This window comes from Cupressus sempervirens, chromosome 9, assembly GCF_028749045.1.
Source record: "Cupressus sempervirens isolate cs-2001-9-10 chromosome 9, ASM2874904v1, whole genome shotgun sequence".
Taxonomy (NCBI): domain Eukaryota; kingdom Viridiplantae; phylum Streptophyta; class Pinopsida; order Cupressales; family Cupressaceae; genus Cupressus; species Cupressus sempervirens.
The window spans coordinates 279149133-279173951 of NC_143126.1; the positions used below are offsets into that span (position 1 = coordinate 279149133).

At 33.4% G+C, this 24819-nt stretch overlaps 2 pseudogenes across 1 annotated transcript in view; both read right to left on the reverse strand.

Annotated features, from left to right (window-relative positions):
- LOC149538524 ((S)-coclaurine N-methyltransferase-like) overlaps positions 1–19566 on the reverse strand; it is a 111921-nt pseudogene extending 92355 nt beyond the window's left edge. Inside the window, exons 1-2 of the transcript XR_016356073.1 lie at positions 19165–19566; positions 18984–19092 (exon numbers count right to left, since the gene is read on the reverse strand). The product of XR_016356073.1 is annotated as a (S)-coclaurine N-methyltransferase-like (transcript). The remainder of the gene's footprint in view (positions 1–18983; positions 19093–19164) is intronic.
- LOC149538525 (protein HIGH CHLOROPHYLL FLUORESCENCE PHENOTYPE 244, chloroplastic pseudogene) lies at positions 11400–12179 on the reverse strand (annotated as a pseudogene).
- Positions 19567–24819: the final 5253 nt, after the last annotated feature.

Genomic DNA, 24819 nt, shown 5'->3' on the forward strand with positions numbered 1-24819 from the left:
ACTTGTGGGGATAAGTAAAAAGGTCCGCAATTGGGAGTTTAAGCCTACGATAATGCTTCTCCTCTCACCAAAGTCAGAGCTTGGTCAATTAATTTGAAAAGTCTCTCAAGTAAATCAGTACGTATCTTTGTTTTTAAGTTAGTTTACCTTATTTTCCAACTGAAAGATTTCTTCCTGGAAATAGATGTAACATAGAAATATAATTTAGTTCTCTTTAGCATGTTAGATGCAACTTCTCAATTCAACAATTCATATTAGGGTTAAATTTTAGCATTTAGATTCAATTTCAATATTAGATTAAATTTATTCTCTTTAATTTTAGATTAAATTTAAATTCAATAATTAGAATAGATTTAGTTTCAGTTTAACTTCAGTATTTAGTCTAGATTGATCTCAATGGTTAGTTTAGAATTTTAGATTCAGCTGATTATGTAATTAGATAAATGAAGAAAGTAGTTGTAGAAAAACCAGCTGTTACAATAGGTAAGATGAAATTTAATAACCCCAACTAGTTATAACTTTGACAAACACCGAATTCTTTTATAACTCAATTGTTTGACATTTCGTCAAACACTTTGCAATCAAACTTTGATACCACCATAATAACCCTGTCTAGTTATAGCTAAATCAAGCATCAATTTCTTTCACATTTCAATGTTTTGACATTTTGTCAAACACTTGTCAAAATTGTCTATAAACCATTCATTAAACCCACACCAAAAATCAAAAGTACAATCAACCTAGAATACTAAAAGGAATCTCCACAAATCTGCACAAATTTGACTCTTGTACAAAGCCAATTCTAAAACAATATCGACTAGTATTTCATAGCCTCTGAATGCTAATACATAAAAGTCTCTCATTCTCCTGTGTCGATACTCACAGTCTTCCTGAAGGCTGAAACCCTCAAATAATCCACAAGCCTAAGACAAATATTCTCCACAAAATAGCATTCACATAACATGCTTGAGAATGAGCCCATAAGTCTCTTTTATCCTTTTCTTATAATAGCTCAAATACTTTCCTAGCCAATGTGGGATAAGAGATATATTCCCACATTTTAATTTTTCACTTAAAACTCTATAGTTAGTCCATAAATAATTCTTTTATAATTAAGTATTCACTTGGCCCCATCTATGATAACTTCACCCTTCATTTAAGTGACTTAAGTTATAATATAAAATTATATTATAACTTAATAATATAAGCTCAAAACTTGATATTTATTTTGGCCAAATAAATATTAATATCTCCATTATTACTCATCATCTTCGCACGTCGTTTGAACTGGGGGCTAACATGACCAAGCCACATACGACCATAGCTCATTTCTAAAAATAGCAGGGGTCCATCTCAATGATTCACCACTTACTAAAAATAGTAAGTAGAGCAAATGATGTCTGAATGAAGACAAACGAAGACCAAACTGAAGCTCACTAAATTGTGGAGAAGATAAGACCCTCTCAAGCCAAGCCACTAACTCAGAAGACCCTCTATCCACAATAATTAGTGTACCATGAAATGATTTCTTGGATTGCAAATAACTCAAACTAAAGATGATATCTTTATATCTCAAACTAAGTATCTTAAAGAGTTTACTAGTAAGATTTGGTATGGAAAATTGCAAACAAGTTGGAATACCTATAGTTATAAGTTGTAAGTCAATTACTATAAATGATTTCCCTAGTAATTTCAGACAAGATATAGATCTATGATTGGTGGTTTACAATATTTAACTCATACTAGACCTGACATAACAAGTGCAATTAGTATTGTGGCAAGATATCAAGTAGAACCTAAAGAATCATACTTGGCAGTAGTAAAAAGAATTTTCAAATATTTTAAAGTCTCTTGGAATTTGGTTTATGGTATCACAGATCAAATGATTTCACATTATATCAATGTTACACTGGCGCGGGGGTGTGGTGGTGCGGGGGCACATCAGGACAAGTTTCGAGTGCAGGAAAAAAAAAGGCCTCAGTTTGGGGATGATGGGGGGACGGTTGGGGTGTGGCGGCAAGGATGGGGGTGTTGCATAGTATATATATATGACTAAAAATGGTAATTATGAAATGATACTTCAATATAACATACCAAATATAGTTGAATATAGAAAATTGAAATGCGATTCACGAACCATAAGTTCAAACTTAAAAACTTGAAATTTCATAACCATTACCAATGGCCATTGAACTTAGTAAAATACTAAAACTTTTAAACATAATAATGATAATGATAAATGAAAAATATAAACCACATATAGTACCATGTAAGTCAACCATTGACTATTAGTTTATCAAATGACAAAGATGAAAAATACAAAATTCATTGTTCAAATATGAATATTATATATCATAAAGATGCTCATGATGACAACGAGTCGAGTAGCATGAAACAGTGAAATGAAATAATGTATCATAACCATATCAAAGTGAGTACAATCATCAAAATGACAAAATGTCCATAATGAGAATGGAATCATCCGAAGTGTTCTCTAATCATCCCCTATATCGAAGTCCTCATCACTAGAACTACTACACTCCTCATGGGTAAGATCCTGATCCTCCAAAGGAATACCAACTAGCTCTACATTGGCTATTGCTACATTGTCATCCTCATCAATCTGAGTTGGATCCTCTGGCTCCACATCCTATCGTGCTATTGGGCTCTCCTTGTACTTGCATGTCTTGCAATCTTTGAGCTCAAGAAACCATCTACAATAACAAACTTCTCTACTCTCTTAGAGGTAAGTTTGTTCCTCTTACCATAGTGGATGAAGCTACAGGTGGATCAGTTCCTCTCTGCAACTGAGGAGCTAGAAACTTGAGATAACAAAGTTGAAAGTTATAATTTACAAACAAACGTTCATACAATTTGTAACAAATGATAAACAATAAATCATTGAATTAGCGAATCGCAAATCAGTAAAGTAAAATTGTTAGAGTAAAGCGCTAATTTAATTTCATTTATTAAATTACCTTTACTCCCTTCTTAAGATTTCCCTTTATGTGCTTGTATTTCGATTTAATAATTAAATAGTAATTATTAAATGTCATTTACCTCTTAGGGTTTCCCTTTTAGGTTTTAGGATCTCCTATAAGGATTGATCAATTGTAAATTTCATTCATTCTTTTGGTCTAATAATATAATTTTCCATATTCTCAGAGCAAAACCTTTGCCTCTTCTTTGTCTTTTCTTCTCTATGATAAGTTCTTGTATGCATGTGTTCTTCAAGTTTTGTGGATTTGTATTGCTCAAATCCTTCATGGTATCAAAGCCTAACCTGCTATAGTTTGTTCTTATTTGGAGAAAAAAAAGAACGAGAGTTTGACATAACATATCTAGCTATTCTCGGGTATTTTCTATGAAAATAGGGGGGTCTCTAATTTTTGGAGCACTTTGAGGCCAAATAGACCTCACGGTTGGCTTTAGAAGACGTCAAAACCCATATTTTTATATAAAATTTGTCGATTTTGGACACTGAGCAAATCTAAGGCAAAAAAATTGCGTTTTTCTGCCTACCAAGGTCATACAGCCCTCGGCACACAATTCAAGGTGGAAAATTTAAAGAAAATGGCAAAAAAATCAAAAGAGGCTATTTAAAAAACCATAGCCGATATTAAAAATACCACTGCAGTTTGGCTTTAACCATCGAGGGTCACCACTCCACCAGTGGACATCGGTGTCACCACCCACGCCCGATGTCCACCCACTTTGCCACCTCCACTCGGCCATCGCTACCTCTGTCGGGATTCATCACCACATCTGCTGGCTGAGCCACCAGTTTGCCACCTCTCGGCCACCACCGCCCAACCTACGGTCACATGGGGGGCCAGAGACCAATTTTTTAGCCTTTTTTCAATTTTTGTTGGGGTTTGAAGTTTTTTTTGCTATACGGAGGCCTTGGCAGTTTTTTGGCTCTAACTTGAGTATACGGAGGCATTTTTCAGATCCGAAAAAAGCGTCGGAAAGCAATCAGATGGCTAGTGAGTGATCTTTGACTTCTGTGACCCATGACATTTCCACCACAAAATGGGATTCTTTTGTGCCATAGTCTTGAGATCCACCTTTGCAATATCTGAGTATCCTACAAGTTACAAGTTTACAACATAATATTAAAATAACTTATAAAATATAAAGTTATAAGTAATAATTAAAAGAACTTATAATAATATAAAGAGTTTAAAGCACTGAATCAAGATTTAAGGATTACCTGAAAGACTAGCGAATTCAGACCACTCGATGCAAATCTCATCAGAAGTTGTAATGGCCCTTACCAATAGGCCACTAAAACCACTAATACTGAACTGTGAAATTTCGTCAAACACTTGGCATGCAAACTAAATACACTGCTGAAAGTAAAATGCTAGATAAAGGAAATTGTTGTGCAACAAATCTACTCAAATAATTGATGCAAAATAGTGCCAATATATTCATTCAATGATAACCAAATGCTTTTACATATGATATGCGATTTTCATCTCAAGGCATTACAACTTGGCACATTATAAATAAACCCTTACTGGCTTAATACAATTGAGAATTTCTTGCAATTACAACTGAGATGAAAGAACCTAGATTGTGCAAATGCTAGAGACTAAATGCTGAAGGTGAATTAATGAAAATGCAACTCCAAACTGCCCTCCAATTTGCTGACTGTACGGCTTGCAGGTACAATCGTACATGTACGGACTAGTACGACAACCAACAAAAAATAAATGTTGGGATGAAGGATGCTGAAATTGGTATTGAAATAATCACCAGGCTCCAAGGAAAATTCTCCCAAAAAATAAAAATCAAACTCCGAGCCAACAGTGAGATACGAGAAAAAATGTATGTCCAGGCTAAAAATCGAACCTTGCTGGAAATGTCCACATAAACCCAACTTGAAGTAGTTGAATACCACTTCCAAAGTGCAACCCTTCAAAGGATCTTTCACCTCCTCAGTTATGCAAATCCTTAGGAGACTCTGTTCCTAGCAATCAAATGACAATCTGTAGACCAAGATGGCGCCACAAATGCTCAAGGAGAAAAGTAGTGTAAACTCATAACTTCGGATGTCCAAATGAGAGGCCAAGCACTCTATTTATTCACTTTCCTAAGAAGCCTCTAAAAACTTCTAGAAGTACCCATAAAATATTCTTATGAAATCCCTTTATAATGTACTTTTATAAAAAGTAACTTTATAAAATAAAAAAGTGCAACTCAACTCAAAATTATAACATTTTGACCCCACATAACACAAAATAAAAATATAATAAACCCCATCTCTCCAAGAGCAAATAAGACCATCCAATTCCCAAATAATCATCAAAATGACTCACCAAAATCATCTGCCTACGAGAGTCCATGATAGGCAAATTGACTAAAAAATAACATGTCACTAAAAAGGGGACATGACAGTCAGCCCCTCCTGAAATTGCTTTCCCTCAAGCAATCTCAAAACTGGATGTTGCAAAATACCTTCTCCTCCCATGTGGCGTCCTCCTCAGGTAAATATCTCCACTTCACCAAGTACTATCTGATAGTTCTCCTACGGAGCTGCCTCTCTCTGCTGTCAATGATGTACTCAGGGACAAGAACCAATTTCCCTTCACCATCCAATGGAGGAAGAACTGCTGAAGGCACAACATGTTGACCCACCGCCTTCTTGAGCTGTGACACATGGAAAACATTGTGCACCCTGCTGCCTCTTGGAAGCTCAAGCTCATAAGCCATCTCACCAATCCGCCTGATAATCCTGAAAGGACCATAATATCTAGGCTTAAGATTCTCTGACACATAAAAAAGAAGAGGTTTGACAGTTGGAGCTGCTGGTTTGCTGTTATTTTCTTCATTACTTGCAAATGCAACACTTGATATATTCTCACTAGCACTACCCCTTTTTGATAATTTAGATTACAATATATCAACTTGACCAGGGATTGCCAAAGAATCCCACATACTGATAGATACATTCATTTTCTTCATATTTCCAACAATATTAAAAGGAATTGATGTATGTACCTTTGGCTGTGATCTTGTAACAGCAAGTTGTGCTTCTTGTTGTTGTTCCGTGTTGGTATGTGGAAGAGTTGTTGATGGAATTTGCTGATTAGTTGTCTTAGATGATCCGGCAATGGTTGCATCACTTGTATTGCTGTTATTACTGATTTTTTAGTCATCTAAAGCTCTCTTTTTGTTTCTGGAATAAATAGCAATCTTGAGATCACCACCATTTATACCACAGAATTCATCCACTTGCCAATTTAGGAATGAAGCATCCATGGGGGGTATATCCTGTTGTTGCTCTATTTCAGCCTCAGGTGTATGTTGCATATTTGTAGCGTTTTGTACCATCAAAGCTTGATTGATCACGCCATCTGAACATGTAGCTTGACTATGATGTTGATTGCATGGAAAACACCACTCATATTTAGCAGTCATATTGTTTTGCATTGTTATGGGTACTATATCTTTTACCGGATTTGCAACATTTAGGGGTGCTAGAGTGTAAGGCCTATATGGTCTCTGATTTATATTATGTTTATTTCCAGCATTAAACCCTTGAAAATTTTGCCTATTCTGAGATTGCCCTTGATTATGCTGTTGGTAACCTTGATTCTGCTGCTGATATCCTTGATTCTGCTGCTGATATCCTTGATTTGCAGCAAAATTTTGTGCTGGTACAGGTTGCCTTGGCTAAAACTGTTGTTTCTTGAGATTAACCAATTCATTTCCGAATGTTTGCATTAAATTTTCGATCTTTTGCTAACTTTGTTTAATCTCTTGCAGCTCCTAAGAAGGTCCTGCAGCCACTATTTCTTGGCTAGAAACAACTGGCAATGAATTGAATGATGGCATTTGTAAAGACATATCAGGCTGTATATTCGGAAAAATGGGCATAGGAGGCCTAAGAGCGATTTTACCTACTTGTATGAGGCTATTTTCTACCCTTACTGATATGGCAAATGATTGTGGCAGCGTAGTACCTCCCATAGATTGAATCATGATAGAGATATCGTTGTTCAAGCTCTTACGATAATACAAAAATGCGTGATCAGCACTTGATCTAACAGCAACAGGTATCCTATTCCACGTTTTCTGAAAACGTGTATTGAAATCAGTCATCTGTTCTTGTGGAGCCCTTTTTATAGTTGTGTCATGAGCCCAAATTGAAAGGATATATGAATATTCAAATAAAATATTATATAATGATAATAATTAAGAATAATAATATTAAAGTAAAATATATTGTAAGGTATTATATAATAGTGATATATTTATAAGATTATAGCATAATTGTAATGTAAAATATTATATTACAATTATAATATTAATGAGTTAAATAAATTAAATAACAAATAAATATTTTGATTATAATTGATAAACAAATATAATAATTGTTAAATATACTATATATAGTTATAATATATCAAATTGATATAATATATTATTATTATACCAATCGATATAATAATTGTATGAAAATAATACTATATATAATAATTGTATGGAAATAATACAATATAATATGATTGATTGATAATATTAAAAATACATTACTATTGACTATTGATATAATGATAAATAAATATAATAAATTCATTAAGTATGATATAAGGTTATATATGTAACCATAATATAACATAATTTTTATATATATCAACATATTGATATAATAATGATGTTATATTAATATAATAATAAATATAATATAAAATAGTAATACATCCAATACTATGATGTATACTTATTTGAAAAAGAATAAATAATATTTATGGTAATTAATAATCAAACAAAGAATAACAATTAATATAATATTAAAAAACCTTATGAAAACCTTAATAAATTAATCATATAAATAATAAATTATAATAACGGCATTAGAATAGACACATCCCTTCAAAAATGGCAAATATATGAGGATATCATCTTTGGGGGGAATGAAAGAAATACATTGAAGAAGATCATCGAATGTGATTCATCTCTGATGAGAAGAATAATTCGTCTCCAACTCCAAGAAGAAACAATAGACTCCAGCGAACATGCAAACATAGGAGAAGTTGACAGATATAGAATCCAGATTCAATGATGTCAAGAGGGAATCCTTTGGAATAGACTAATAGAGTACCCACACCCGTTACTCATTGAACATTGCAGTAAAACTGGAATAGAGCACGTCAACCAATACATATATAAGGAAGATATAGAATATAATTGATAGCAGGAGATAGCAGCACCTACAAAGTATAGATTGCATGATCATAATATCAGAATTCTAAAATAGTTATTGCATTTATCATTATCTCATTTCAGTTTACCATAAATCGATCTTAGTTTCATCATCTAATCTCTTCACTGCCACATAGAGATAATCCACTAAGTATTGAGGACAGAATGCCAATATTAGACTTACCATTGGAAGGGAAAAATCTAGTAGCACATAAGCATCAATATATACTCCTAATGTTTTCACAATAACCAGACCATTGCCATTACCAATGCCAAATCAGATGAATGATCGGAGGGGATTGATAAGAAAGAAAGATATCAGTGACAACATATATTCTTTGCAATAATCAAGAAAATTACGGAAGAAGGGTGAAAAATAAAAGAAAAATCGCACATAAACAATGGACCCCCAAAAAGGGTTCATTACAAGTTGTCAGTTGTTCCACCAGTGACAAGTGATCAGACTTATCTTCAAAAAACTTGGTGAATGCATCACCCAATTCATCCCATGTGCTTATTGAAGCCACCGGTAAACTTCTGAACCATTCCAATGCTTTTCCTTTGAATGAAGCTGCCAATAATCTGATTGTTACGTTTTCTTATGTCACATGATGAACATTGCATAGGGTTGCTACATCTCTAACATGCTCGAAAGCTGTGGTTTGGCCTTCTCCAGTGAAGTACAACACTCCTTTCAAGGCTGCCAAAGGAATGTAGTTATGTTAAAGATTTAGAGGACTCCCTTGATTAAAGGGAAAAAAAAGCAAAAGCTCTTGGTTGTGTCATTAATGGTGACTGGTAACTAATCTGTTGTTGATGTATTGAAACTATAGCTGGTCCTGAAAACAAATTTGTTGTTAAACTTGAGCTTGTTGTTGTATCTATAAAAGATGCAGAAATTTTTTATTCAAAAGGTTTAGTTCTCCAATTGGGACTTGTTCAAAGCGTGGTACGACTTTTCCTTTGATAAACTCAAGTAACCTGTGCTGATTTCTGATTTCTCTTCGCTGGTTTTTTCCTAGCAAGAGTCCTTCCATGTCTTTTAGGTGTTTCAAGCTGCAGATATTCAAATGTATTTGAGCTTCTAGTTTGTACCTTTCTCATTAACAGCACTGATCTACACTTTTCTTTTCCATAGAGTCGCCAGATATGCAGATTTTCTTGAGAAAATAATAATTAAACTCTATTGTTCGCATATCAAAAATAGTAGCAACTTCTTTAAAAAATAAGGCAAGTGTCCCAGTGGGCGTGCCAAAAACTGTTATCTCCAAAATCTACATCCTAATTTGCTTTAAGTCCTAAAACCCTCAGCAATTTTGGAGAAACATTGGATCAACCTAAAGTTGTGGGTAACTTATGACCTAGTTGAACCTCCGAATTCTAGGCCGGTTCCTATCTAATATATCTGATACCTTACTTATGCTAATGGAGATGTGAAAAACTTATATGGAAAAGGGTAAAAGACAACCTTGAACATGAAAAGCTAAAAGATTAAAATAAGGTGATAAACCAAGATGGATAATGCAAAAACATTGTTATACCTAAAACACAATGAATGTTTTCTGACAAATAATCACAAAACCCTTGCTTGAAGATCTGTTAATTCATATCAATATTCCAAGAGAAGGTTATGAATTTGAAAATATATGAAACGAAACTAATCACAATTGAATATATCAATAATAGAAACACAACTCAAAACCTATGAAACAGATATCAGATAAGGAAGATGCAAGACGACATAATTCAGAAGGTCTATCAACAAAAACACAACTGAATAATGTCAATCACCTTAAAGCATACAACCAAGTCCTTTACTCCAAAGTTGATTCCAATGAAAACTATATTCCAACCAAAGGCCCAAATAACAATATATCTGCATAATAGCTCAGAATAATGAAGAAAATGATACTAAAGACAAAATCACATAAGCATCCTTCTTCCCTCAAAATCTGAACGCCTTCTTCAAAAACAAGAGGGGTATATAACAATCTCCAAAAACAATACCACTTTCCATCAAATTAGGAAATCTGGGTCAAAATAATCAGTTAACAATTTACAAAAATCCCTTAACAGCTCTAAAAATATGCCTCATATGCCTTAAACTGAGCCTTGACCACCCATGCTATAAAAGTCTAACAAGGAACTCAAAAATGCCATAAATAACTCCATAATTGACTCCAAACTCCTGAGTCTGAACTAGACCTCCAAAAATAGCAACTGAGACTCCCCTTGAAATTTGGCATTAAAAAGTATTAACTCCCTTTCAACTGTTTGATTCTTCTAGTTGAACTTTGAAATCACAATGTAAACCCCCTTTTTTAACTCACTTTTAATTCTTAACTTATTATTTTTAATTGCATGAATTTTATTATTAAATAATTGACTTGTAGAATATCAATTATAAAATAATAATATTACATTTTTAAAGCCTATGCAATTAAAATAATAGTTAAGGATAAAGTGAGTTAAAAACACCATTAAAATTTAATGTTTTAACAAAACATTTTCTCCGCTTAAAGTTTGCATTATAGGGTGGATCCGAAAACTTCATAAAAAACACTTAAGAAATTGAAACAAAAGGGAAGTCGATAGTTTATTTTCTCACTTGAAGTTTATGAGAATGAGCAGCAGCAAAACATGGTAGGGTCATTATAAAACCCTAGCCGCCATGAAGCTCAGATACTACAATTTTGTTGCTGAAAACACCACTATCTTAGGTTTTTTGCTGTTATATCCAACCGCCTGGTACATCCACAAATCCTGGCATGAAAAATGGAGGGTTTTTTGAGAAGCCGACTAGTTATTTGGTGCTGTTTGAAGCCGTATCTGCCCTCTTTTATGGGTTTTCTCTTGCATTGCTGGGCTTTGCTATCTGTGAGCAACATTTCTCTCCTCTCTTTGGCTGCGGACTTCTGATAGCAGACTGGGGTTTTGAACGCCTGGAGACTCATTTTTTGTTGTTTGGGATCAAAGAAAATCGTGGCTATTTTCTGATCTTTGCTGTAAGTGATTTTCTCTTCTTTCCTTTGGCCGCATGAACTTCCTTTACTTCATGGGTATGAGAATAAGTGACGTGCCAACTGGTTATTTGTTTGTTTCCCTTAGAAGATGTATCGGCTCTCTTGGTAGTTTCTTGTTGCTGTTATAAAATCTAAGCGCCCTTTTTTTTTCTTTTTCCTCTTCTTGTTAGACGTCTGAAAATTCATCTCTATCATATTCTATCATGAGGGTTTCTGTTGTATATGAATTTTTTCCAAGATGTTTGCAAAATACTCTTGTCGATATATACTAGCCTGTCAACAACATTGTTTGTCCATTGAAAAAATAGGTCAATTAGCCAGTGAATCAGCACTCCAACTGGTACAGCTATGACTTGCATCCTGACCTGTAAGTCTCTCACATAAATTAATCACCTTTGAAGTGGTCCAAGCACGAGGTCTATCAAATGTCAAAAACTTTTGTTTGTCTTCTCATTACCAAGAGTTGTGAATGTCACTCTAGCTATATCCTAAGTATCAATATAAGCTATGCGGGTAAGTGCATCGGTTCCCCAGACTGCCTTATCTTCTAAAATGGGCACTGCATATTGTCCGATCAAACCCTGTATAAAACCACATAAACGGATGACAGAGTAATTTAAGCCTGATTCTTGAAGGTATTTTTTGGTGCACCATTTTATCTCTATCAATGGTATCTCTGGATGTTTATCACAATTATGTATTAAGAAGAAAACAAACTTTTGCATTCCCATTGCCTTGGCATATTGAATTAAGACAACTTTTCCTTCCTAGTCTACAATCTTTAGGTCGGCCAATGGCACAATCAATTAATGTATGAACAACAACTAGTGTTGCTCGAATTGTCTCTGGTTTGTTCAAGTCTGCTTTTTGCATATGCGAAAGCAATCCAAACTTGGCTTTCTTGGTTTGATCAAATGCAAGAATAAGCTTTCCATTCATCATATTCCTTAGTGATAACGTGGTATGTAACATATGGAGCAGTGAATTAGTAGCCAAATGTAAACATCTCTCCATATAATGCTGTATTTTTATTTTTACTGATACTGATGAGTATTATCTTGCTTCTGTCATTGTTATGGTTTGCATCTGCTACCTTTATGGCGCATTTTTATCACTAGCTGAAAATGGTTTTTTTTGTGATAATTAACTTCTTGTTGTAGCTTTCATTCTTCTTGCATCTATGAAACAAAAGGTTTCAAAACTTAAAAGTTCATCCCTTTAATGTTTCACTTGCTGTTATTTCCATGCTGTAATGAAATCAAGATTTGATATTTCAGTCTTCCAGCATTGTCCAGTATTGTTGATCTTTGAGAAAATTTAACATATAGATCTGATTATTTTCTTCATTTTGCATATAGCATACTCATTCAGTTTTGATGCTTTGTTATGGAACCAATCTATTGCTCTGACAGTTTTATTTGACTTTTTTTCCTGATAAGTATGGCTGAATCTGTCTTCTCACACTGCATTATTCTGCCATATTTCTACTGTAGCATTCATTCTTTTTGCATGTGCGAAACAAAAGGTTTCAAAACTTTAAAAGTTCGTCCCTTTAATGTTTCATTTTTCTGTTCCTGGTATGCATACCAGTCCCACTTGCTACGCTTATCCTGTTTTCACCAATTATTATAAGTAAAAGGTTTCAAATGAAAATGAATTGTCCCTTTAATACTTTTATTTTTCGTGATTGGCTTCTCTATCTGCTGATGTATGTCTTTATTTTACTTAGATGAATAGCATGTAGGATGATGAATGTGAGATGAAGTGATTTATCAGCATTGTTTAGATCCATTGGATCTAACCTATTCTCTTTTGTGGATGCAGGAATTGGAAGCATGGAAAGGGCAAGATCCAAAACAGAAAAACGATGGATGCGGATGGGTGCCACTCCACCAATTATTATAGGCAATGACTTGTGCCCATGACCTTTTTCTCCTTTTACTCCTCTTTCATGTTACTGATTTCAGTAGAGTACAGATGTATATCAGCACATAGGGACTACTCTCATAGTCAAATGTGTGGGAGAAATTTACTTTCAGCATCTTATTTCTATCATGATTTGTTCCATCATACAAACATTGGATATTATTTCAATATGAATAAAATTCTTTCCTTTAATGCATTTCTAAGTATTACTTTAAAGTGATAAGCATGTATGTTTTCTTCCATTTGAACATGTGTGAAAATTGAGCAACAATAAGCTGGAGAATTTCGTCTCCAAAACCAAAGGCTTCTAGGGTCTTCAAAAGAAATTCCTAGTCAACTCGGTCATAAGATTTGGAAAGATCTAACTTCATCAAGAAGCCCTCCTTGTCAGACATCTCCAAAGAATATTTTTTTACATGGACAATAATAATGGAGTCAAGAATTTGGCATCCAAGAACAAAGTTGCTCTGTAGTGGTGATATGATAGAGAAGCACCAACATCCTGGTAGTGAAAACTTTGGAAATAATCATATAGGAGTTACATAAACTGATAAGACAAAATCCATCCATAGAATTTGCATCCAGAGTTTTCAAGACAAGGACCAAAAAGGTAGAATTTAGCTCCTTCGAGATGTTCTTAGCCCCAAAGAACTTCTTAACAATATTAACCACATCCTCTTCAACAATGTGCCAAAAATCTTGGAAGAAAAACATCGGAAACCTGTTTGGCTCGTAGGAAAAAAACAACATTCTTAACCTCCTCTCTTAAAGGAACACCAGACAAAAATCTATTTTAATCATCATTTGGCACCGAGGGAATAGCATCCACAAACACATTTTGATCTTCCTTATTGAAATTAGGATCTACAAAAAGAAGACTAGACAAAAACCGAACAGCTTCACCCCAGATGTCCTCTTCCTTGCTAAGAGAGGTGTCATTAATGGATAATTTGGATTTTTTTTCCTGGCCTAATTTTTAAGCGTACTCATATGGAAAAACCTAGTATTCCTATCCCCTTCTGTAAGACAAAGCGTCTAAGAACTTTGCTTCCAGAACTCTTTTGCAATGATATCATGACATTTCACAAGGATCTCATTCTCTAAAGCCATAGTATTATCATCATACCCCTCCCTCTAGATTTTTTCTTGAATAACTTCAAGACCAAACTGGATGGCTATCATAGAAGGAAACAGATCACCATAAACTTCCTTGTTCCATCTCTTGACATTGATTTTGACATATCTCAGTTTTTTGGCCATCCTAAACATAGCAGTGCCATGAACAGTTATGTTCCACCACATCTTGATGCTCTCCTCCATAAAAGGATGGAATAGCCACATCTTTTCAAATCTGTAAGAAAAGTTCTTACCATGGATAGCATCAACAACAAAAGTGATAGAAGAATGATCAAAGCCTATTCTAGAGTTAGCAGTAAGTTAACAAAAGAACCTGGCCAACCAATCATGTGAGATAAGAGTCCTATCAAGCCTGACTTGGATCAGATTGTTGTCATTTCTCCTATTAGAACAAGTGTAAGAGGCTCCCTTGAGATCAACATCAATCAGAGCCTGAGAATTGATAAAATCCATTAGATGAAGACGACTCTCTAATTGAACCTAAGAGCCTCCAAATTTCTCAGAATCCAGTAAAGTAGTTTATAAATCTCCCATTATCAGCCAGGCTTCCTCATGGAAATTCTCTCTACACGTGGTCAATCTCTTCCAAAATTTAGATCTAGCCAAGTTAGAGTTAGGGGCATAAATATTACATAACACCCATGTGAAATCATCCCTCATGTTCATAACTGTAATAGAAATAATGTTCTTATCAGCATATAGAAAAGTTACTCTAATATGATTTTGGTTCCAAAAGATAGCAGTACCACCAGAGGCTCCATCCAAGTTGGCTTTGACAACACCACAATCTAAAAAGACTTTAGACATTTGGTTTCATTAATCAGCACTATATCTGGTCTATGATCTGTAATGATATTCCTAAGGATATCCTACTTCTGTGGGGCATTGAGCTCACAAATAATCTAGGAAATGATCTTCATTTTTTTTGTTGGGGAACATAACTCCGTGATGATTTTCTGACAACCATCAGCTATGTTTTGCTTACTTTCCTACTCTTTGTACCATCTAGCTGACTTATGTCCTAAGGTAGTTTTAGCATTTCCCAAATCAACCTTAATTGGGACAGATTTACCACTTCTCACATCAGCCTTATATGGGGCGAATTTACCACTTCCCACATCAACCTTAAGCCTATTTCTAGTTGAAACTCCACTCCGTGTAGCATCTAAGGAAGAAGCACCAAAAAAATTATTCTTCTTGTTATCAGTAGTGTGACCAACTCTTTTCTTTAAATGTTTCTCTCTACACCCTGATGATCCTTACCCTCCATCAACCCTTGGTCATCTATCCAAAATAAATCCTGCATACCCTCAATATGATCATTCCCCGTGTAGGAAGATTTCGCAATATCCACTATCTGGGAGGTCGAAAACTGCGACAACCTCCACCCATAATGTTACATGGCTGCGAGTCTTCAACTCTAGAGAGAATGTTGCCCTCTTGATTGGCAGAGGGAATCAAAAGCCCATTGCCTTCATCCAGAATATGGGTTATCAACATTCTTCTTCTCATTAACAACTCCTCCCTTTGTGGAATACCAAGGTTCCTCCTTCCACACTTTCTTGACATTAGATTTCTTCTTCTCTTTTGCTTTGTTTTGTTGCATATAGCATTTCTTTGCCTAGTGGCCTGTCTTTTTGCAAACAAAGTAAGTAAAGGGAACATGTTCATTGTCCACCTGTTGAACGCACTTACCTAATTTTGACATGATCACCGTAGAAGGACCCACACAAAAAAAGATCCTAGAATACACCAACCTCCTTTTTTGTAGCTATTGGGTCAATGGACAACCATTCACCAAAAGAACCAGCCAACTCCTTGAAAACATCCTCATACCAATACTCCAAAGGTAGTCCAAGGAGTCTAAATCAAATTGGGGCCAAGGCAAATATAACATCATTGAAATCCAAATTTGGAGGCCACTTCATCAAAGCTAGAGGAGATCTGGCAATCACCCGTGGATCCCCATAAAAAAGCATTTGTTAGATCTTTCTCACACAAAAAGAAGAATGAGAAATAACCCTTATGTACAGAAGCAATGTCAAGTTGACCCTTCAGAGCCCATCTCTTCTTGGAAAAAGTCCCAATTATATCAATATTTAGCCTTAGGCCCATAAATTTTCCAATAAGTAATAAATACATCACAGAGATGTTATGATCTATCACAGGATCAAGGACAAATATCACATACCTCCCAGCCTCATTATCCGATAAGTCTTTCACAGGTGGGAATGCAAACTTGCCTATCGGTTTGACCCCAAAAAGTGAAGACCAAGTGGTTGCATTTGCATTTCCATTTGCTAAAGGGTCATGGGTCCCCTTAGCATCATTTCCCTTGCCTGATACACAAAGCTTCCCCCCAATTCTTGAGTGTCCCATAAGCTTGTAGGCCCCCGTCACCAGAACCATTACCTCCATTCTTGACCAACTCTAACAGATGACCATTCTGACCCTTCAGTGATCAGGAATCCTACAAAATGCTAGATCAATGTTACTAGTTTTAACCACTGTGATTTTCACTATTTTCTTACAAGATAAACATCCAACTGAAGAGTAAGTTGTTTGTTTGTGAAATCCACAATTCCCAAACCAACAAACAATGTTGGGGCTGTTTTCTTTTGGGCTTAATACAAACTTAAAAATATGTCTCCTAATTATATGTACTGAATTTATAAATCTGCTTGTTCCTCTGTGATAGGAAAGCAATCAAGCCAGGAATGGATACGATCCATCTGGTGAGGAGCACTTATACATGAATAACCCAGAAGTACAATCTGTATTTCATGCAAGCCACGAATGAACTTTGATAATATTCTGGCTTCCTACTTCTACTTAGGAAAATAAAATATTATAAGCATTATTCATTTAAAATTATTTAAGAGATTGCATTTTTGCACCAGAATAAAAGGTTATTTAAAAATTGCAATTGCAAAGACAGTTGCCCCCGCCACTTAGAAAGATTTGATCACAAACAACCTTATACTTGCCATTAATTTTATTAGTTAAAACTGTCAATTAATATTTTCCCTGCAAATAGTTTTTGGTCAAACCTTTACTACACATCTTACAGCCAGCTTTGCAACTGCAATGTCTTTCACTAGTCTATTAAGTACTAGAAACACTAATGAATAACAATGTATAACAGCTATAATAACAAATTAATCCGGCTTTTCAATTAATTGATGTACAAATCACAGGAATAACAATAAATCATGCCTCTTGCATTTTACAAATTGATTTGGCTTTTCGATAAAACATTCTACATTCTAATTTATTTACTATTTCTTTTTTATTTTCTGGCAAGTCACTTAAAATTATTTATTTTATTGGAATCCTATTGCTTTATTAGGCATTTCTTATATCATATTTATCAGGATTTTAATCTTGTTTTTCTTTTCAACCATGCATTTTAAAACTCGTTTGTGTGCCTCCATCTTAGGCTGGCTAAAATTAATGACATCTTTGTAATAAAATCATACAATTAAAGTCTCAACAGTACCCAACATTAACTATTTGGAAGTGGCAGGGGCTCCAACTGCAAGCAGCTCTTGTTCTTATGTGGTTTGAAAATTTGATCCACGACATAAACTTTGTGTGGAAGTTCACAGATATTTTTCTGCCACGTGTATCTACGTCCACCTAGCCAATATTTGTGAATCCTTGTGATGTGTGGATTATGTGTGTTTAACTTTAATATGACCCAACTTGTGGAAACTGAGTTTGATACAAATACATATAGTTAGTTGTCACCAACATTGTGCAAGTGACAAGCAACAAGTGTTATCCATTCTATTTGAAGGATTAGCCAATTTTCAACAATAGAATAGATGTGAAGATAACAAGAGCTATCCATGTTATGAAACTGTATTGTAGGATATAGTTTGCCATCGCCAGTAGCATGAGGTTATGGAAGTCAATAGCTACCCATGTGGCAAAGGGGTTCGTCGACATTCTACCATGATGATATATGTCAAATGCTACCCTTTTAAAATTGGAAAAACTTGTCGTCAATGTCCTAGAAACAACAAACATCTAAATCCACTAACCCAATGGTTCAACAAAGTGTGGGAATTTTATTAATGACCTTATATGATGTGTTCTGTTATATTCACATCATCTTATCCAGTGATAATTGGAAGTACAATAGGATGCTTGCCATCATCACATTTGTATGCAAAATTTAAAAAATTGATGGAAACCATGGTGTAGTATGGGATGTATGAACAACCCTCTTTCTAGCTGGGATGCATTAAAAAGGTATGTGCTAGTGAACCAAATAGTGGGAAGATGCATGAAGTGCTGTAGTGTTCACTTACTATTGCTAGTTGGTCATTTTGTATGTGTTAATCAGCCATTGTACTCATGTAAATAGCCTAAAATAACTGGACATACACCTTGATGGCATGTACTAATGTTTAGGAATCGTTTACCAAGAAAAATTAAGCTTGGAAAACTAGGTTAATTTTGACTATTTAGCACTTTTAGCCTAGGAATGAAGTCTTAATGTATGATTATTAAGCCATCCATGCATCGAGACGCCCCACCCCCCAACCAACCACCACCCCAAAAAAGAAGTCTAACATGCAAAAATTAAGAGTCTGACCTATCTGAGACAATCTGAAAATCCAATCTCAAGGTAACAACCTGACATATCCAAAGTTAATATTAGTTTTTAGAACTAACCTGTATTTGAGATTTCTCCCAAGCACCAACTTGAAGAAGGAAGTGGGTAACTCGTAGTGTTGGGCTTTGGGCTCCTCTGTGCTCAATGCTATTGGCATCTCTTTCAAAGCTGAGTTCACCAAAAGATATGAGTGAATTACAACAAGGAGAAACGGAAAAGGAAAAAGGAATCAAATATTACATTTGACAAAAGCCATGAGATCTTGAAGCTGTAATTGGGCATTGGGTTTGTAACCCAAATGCAATCTGCTTGCCAAAAGTTTTCGGGTGATTCTTCTGAGAAGGAAGTCGGGAAGAAGATTGGCCTCCAATATCCGCATTACTCTCTTCACTAACACATCATAACAAAGCTGCATTATGCTTCTTTGCACCTCCATTAATGCACCTACTCTTTCTTTCCCTACCTCCAACAAACCTTTCTTCACCTGTGGTTATCAGTCTATTGCATTCTCTTGTTATAGGATAACCATGTTATCAACTTACACCCAAAATCATATGATCATTTTGAAATTCACTTTCCCGGAGTTGAACCCGTTAATTCACTTTGCAAGACCACGTTCCAGAGAAATTTGTGAAGATAAAGGGAGAAATCTATGAAGATGATATTTGAGTTGAATGTTCAAAAATATTACTAATAATTTAGATACATAATTATATGTGTTAATATTATTTTGCTAGTTTCTGCCTAGTTTTTGTTCTGTTTATACTATTACTATTTTTATTTTTTAAAATCTGAAAACATTATCAAATGTTAAATGTGTATCACTATTATTATTAAAATACATATTTTTCACACTTAAATACTATTTTTTTATTGGTTATTACTATTTTTGCTAATGGTTTAAACATTTTTAAAAACCCATTGAAATTCTTTTATTACTATATGAAAGGAAAGTGGCTTAAATTAAGGATGGACATTTAAATTGGCCTTAGTGGTTGCATTATATTCATTAAAAACTTATTCCATATATGCATTTTATTAAGTAGTCATATTTCATGTCTAACTTGTGATTAAAACTTATTATTTTTATATGTTTAAATTTATCATTTTTCAAATTTAATTATAAAATGCATAGTTAGATGCAAGTTTTTTAACTACATAGTTTCCATTAAATATTTTTTCATGATTTGATTGGGTGAATCGTTTTGAGTCTTATATGCGCATGATTGAAATTAAATATTTTTATTTGTGAATAAGTTAGTTTAGATGTTTATACTTTCAATATTATATTTTTAAGAATTAATTTTTTTCATTCAACTAAAATATTTTGAAAAAATATTATCTATATTTATATTATATAATATTTTATTAAAATATTTTTATTTTTATATTATAATTTATTTATAATAGTATATATGATATATATGAATAGAATTTAACTATATAAGATTTGTGTTGGTTAAAATATTTTATATACTATAATAAATTTATTATTTTAACATTAGATTTATACTAAAAACTATTAAAACTAAGGCAAGTACTAAGCCATTATATGACACTTATTTTGTATTTCATACTTGTTTTAGTGGTTTAAACATTTTTAAAAATTCATTTAAATTATTTTATTGCTATGTGGAAGGAAAGTGGCTTAAATAAAGGACCGGCATTTATTTTGGCCTTAGTGGTTGCATTATATTCATTAAACTTCAACCATATATGCATTTTATTGTGCATTGCATTTCATGCCTATTAAAACTTATTGTTTTTATAAGTTTAAATTTATCATTTTCAAATTTAATTATAAAATGCATAGTTAAATGCAAGTTTTTTAACTACATAATTTCTATTAAATATTTTTTGATGATTTGATTGGGTGAATTGTTTTGAGTCTTATATATGCATGATTGAAATTAAATATTTTTATCTGTGAATAAGTTAGTTTAGATGTTTATACTTTTAACATTCTAATTTTAAATATTAATTTATTTCATTCAACTAAAATATTTTTTAAAAATTATCTATACTTATATTATATAATATTTTAAGAAACACTATTATATATTATTATTAAAATATTTTTATTTTCATATTATAATTTATTTATAATAGTATATATGATATATATGAATAGAATTTAACTATATTAGATTTGTGTTGATTAAAATATTTTATATACTATGATAAATTTATTATTTTAACATTAGATTTATAATAAAAACTATTAAAACTAAGGCAAGTACTAAACCATTATATGACACTTGTTTTATATTTCATACTTGCTTTCTAGGATACTCACAAAGCTTTGGGTTCTTTTTGGGTTGGGTTGGAGATAAGTAAAACCAGTACTATAGTTGTCTTTCTCCATTTTCTCCATTATATTCTATGGCTCATTCTGCCTTATGGCTTTCTTGCCTTTTATAATATTTGAGTATTTTTTTGTTCATATCACATCAATATTGGATTTGTGTTGTATTGCAACAATCTTATATATTTCTATAAAGGGTTTGTATTTGTTGTAGGGATTCCATTCTCAAGAACACATCAAAATAGAGTTATACATAGTTCATATTCTTCAAGTAATGAAAACCTCAAGTCAGAGTGTTATGTTATGTACTCCTTGGATAAAAATGGTGTTCACCATTATACTTTAGCAGAGGATGTCTACTCTCATTATGAAATTAATATTACATAGTTTTTATCATTGTATAGAAGACTCCAAACATCTTCATTTTTCTTCTTTCTGTAATTTTCTATGTTCGAATCATTTTTTATATTTGTAGTTACTAACTTTTAGTTTGTGCTACCATTCAATGTGAAGCTCCTCCTTGGCCACATATCCATTCTCCTCCTTAGCCAAGTACATATTCTTTGACATCTCTTTTTAAAGGAAATATTTTTTAAAGATAGGGCTTTGTTTTCATAGTGAATATCCTAGTGTTTGGCCCATCTTGTACCAAATTTCATAATTTCTTTCTACTAGATGATTAATCTTTTTTTTGCATTCAAATTTTTACGCCAATTGTTACATGTGATATTTTGAGGGACAAATTAGTGTATTCAAGTATCTTTTCTCTAAAAGATCAAAACATGGTTTAGTAAGAAAAAAGGTCTGATGGATTAAGCAAGAGTTAAGTAAGAGTCATGGTCATGAATAGGAAGCTTTTCCACATACTACATCAACTTTTGTTGCATGCCCTAGGACAAAAATGCCTCAAGAATTTGGACACAAAGATGAATATGAGAATGGAAGTGATGAAAAGTTGATTAAAAATGAAAGCCCTTGTTCTTAGGTCTAGTTTGAACAATTCATCTTTCCACCTAGTCATATGGAAGATGTGAAAGTAGATGATCTTGCTAGCCAAATTGGCAGTCTAGGGAAGCATTTAAATAATGGAGAAGATATTTTCAAAGGCGTGAAGATTTTTTTAGTTCTCATATAATAGTATGATACAGAGCTCATTTGAAACCCTCCATCAGGGTATAGAAATGTTAGAGGCATTGATTTTTTTCAACAAAGTTAGATACATGTCTCTGAACAAATAAGTTTTTTGTAGCCGTATAATCTAAGTGTTCTAACATAATGTAGAAAAATCTTTGTAGACTCCATGAAAAATATTGAGTAAACCTTTTTTAGTAACCCCAATAGAACCAAATACCTCCATAGTGCCAATCATTTTCTTGTGGATTTCAAAAATAACTTAAACACTAAAGGAGGTAAGTATTAAACGTCTATAAAAATCCATATTTTTAAGGCTCAGATTGTTGTTCATGAAATGCATGTTCTTATGATGTGGCATTTTTGCATGAGAAGAGGAATTTATGAGACCATGAATGATGATACTTACATATTTATTTGGAAGTTTTGAATAACTATAATATTGTGGATTCTAGCCATGCCAATAGTGTCGCCAAATCTGATCACTCTGACACCTCTGTTATCAATGGTGGGGGCTTTTGGATTGTTAGGATTGTCTCTTGCTCTTGTAACCATATTTGATATTCCTTCTTGTCCATCTATTATGCTTTCTCTAAATCTTGCCTCATAGTTTGGAAACAACTGGCCCTTACAATAGCTAGAATATTGGTATTTCATGTAATGTACTATGCAATGATTTTCTGGAATACATAGAATACTCGGATAAATAAATCTTGAGCTCTATTATTTATATTAGATTATTATTCAAAGAACTTGGTTTGTGACACACAATATTACATGTTATTTCATTATTATCATCAATCTTCCTCAACATATACGACACCGCCCATAATTATTTTTCAAAGGATTTTTTTCAGCATTATTGAATTCGCAGCAATCATATTGCCCATCCAACTCAAATATTTATTTTTTATGTTTATTTCAAAAAAAAATTCATTTATGTTTAAATAATTGTTCATGGTGTTTCTCCTTTTCTATTCTTTCCGTAATGATTTTCAGGTAGATATTAATTATTTAAAGGTTTGTAGTCTCATGTTTAGATGTTAACAATGTCTTCAAAAACATTCTATAAAAGTCCCTCATTTTATATTATTTCATCTGAGCACAAGCAATATTAATGGACTTAAATATTTTTTGTCTAATTATTTTGGGATTTACCAATAAACAACTAAAATATTTTTTTTCTCTTCATTTTAGGAAACATATGGAGGTGTTTCGATGCATTTCTTTACTATTTTCTTTCTTAACAAATGGAGAATATTGTTGCTACTATCCTTAAAATATTATGGCCTATATTGCATATTCCTTTCAATATTGTTGATTTTATTTCAAATAAAAAATTTAGATTTCTTCCAAGTTCAAACATTATTATAGATGCAAAAGAGAAGAAGGAAATGAGGAGGTAGAAAAAAGTATTAACTCGGCGAACAATTCTATTGACAATGCCCAGTTGTATGTTGATAATACTCAGGTGACTGTTAGCAATGCTGCCACCATGGAGACTACCCATGTTTTGGCCAGCTTCACCCTATAGCCCATTACGTTCTGTGAAGATAGCAACAAAGTGGACACCTTCCCCATCAATATTTCCTCCCCGGTCAAGGAAAAAGCTAAGTTTTTTACTAACCCAAGGGTTTTGCAGGTTGATAACCAGGTGGAAAAAGCTAAAGAGGAAGCTAAAAAGGTGGAAGTGGGAAATAAAGAGGAGATTGAGGAGTAATTGGAGGTGTATGCCAAATTGGATAAGAGGGTTAAAATTTTAGAAGAAGGGTTTTTCACCTTCTCTAAATTTTCCCTAAAGGTCACCCACGTCGCTGCCACTACCCTCCAACTATTGGCATAGGAGAAGGAAGATGTTGTATTGGATATGAAGGATCATAAGCTCCTCTTTAAATTCCTTGCTGATGATTGGGCTCAAATTCTACTGGTTGCGAAGGGAAAGGAGAAAATTGAGAATTAAGTTTTTTTGTTTTAAGGGATCCTCGGATCCAATTTTTTTATGTTAATTTGTTGTTACTGAATTTGCTAGTTTCCAGCTGTTGCTTAGACTTGGGGTGGCCTAGTTATGCCAACAGTTTTTATGATGAACTTTCGTAGTATGATAGGCATTATAAACTTCTATTATAGTTTAGATGGTTTTATTCATAGTAGTATGTTGGTTATTTACTTGCATAGTATTTTTGTGGTTAAGTGGAACTTTAGTATGTTTTTATTATGATAATGTTCTCTGTTGGTCTCTACTAGTAATGTGTTTTTTACCAGCTTGTTGGTTGTAAGGGCTGACCCCCTTGTTTTTGGTCACTTTTTATTTCAAAAATATTATTATAAATGTTGTTTATTTATTGGATTCTATTTTGCAATGAAAGATGAATTTTTCTTAATAAACAAATATTATTATTGGTTTTTTGCACAAAACATAACTTGCCTTTTCTATTCAACATTAATTTCCCTAACAATTT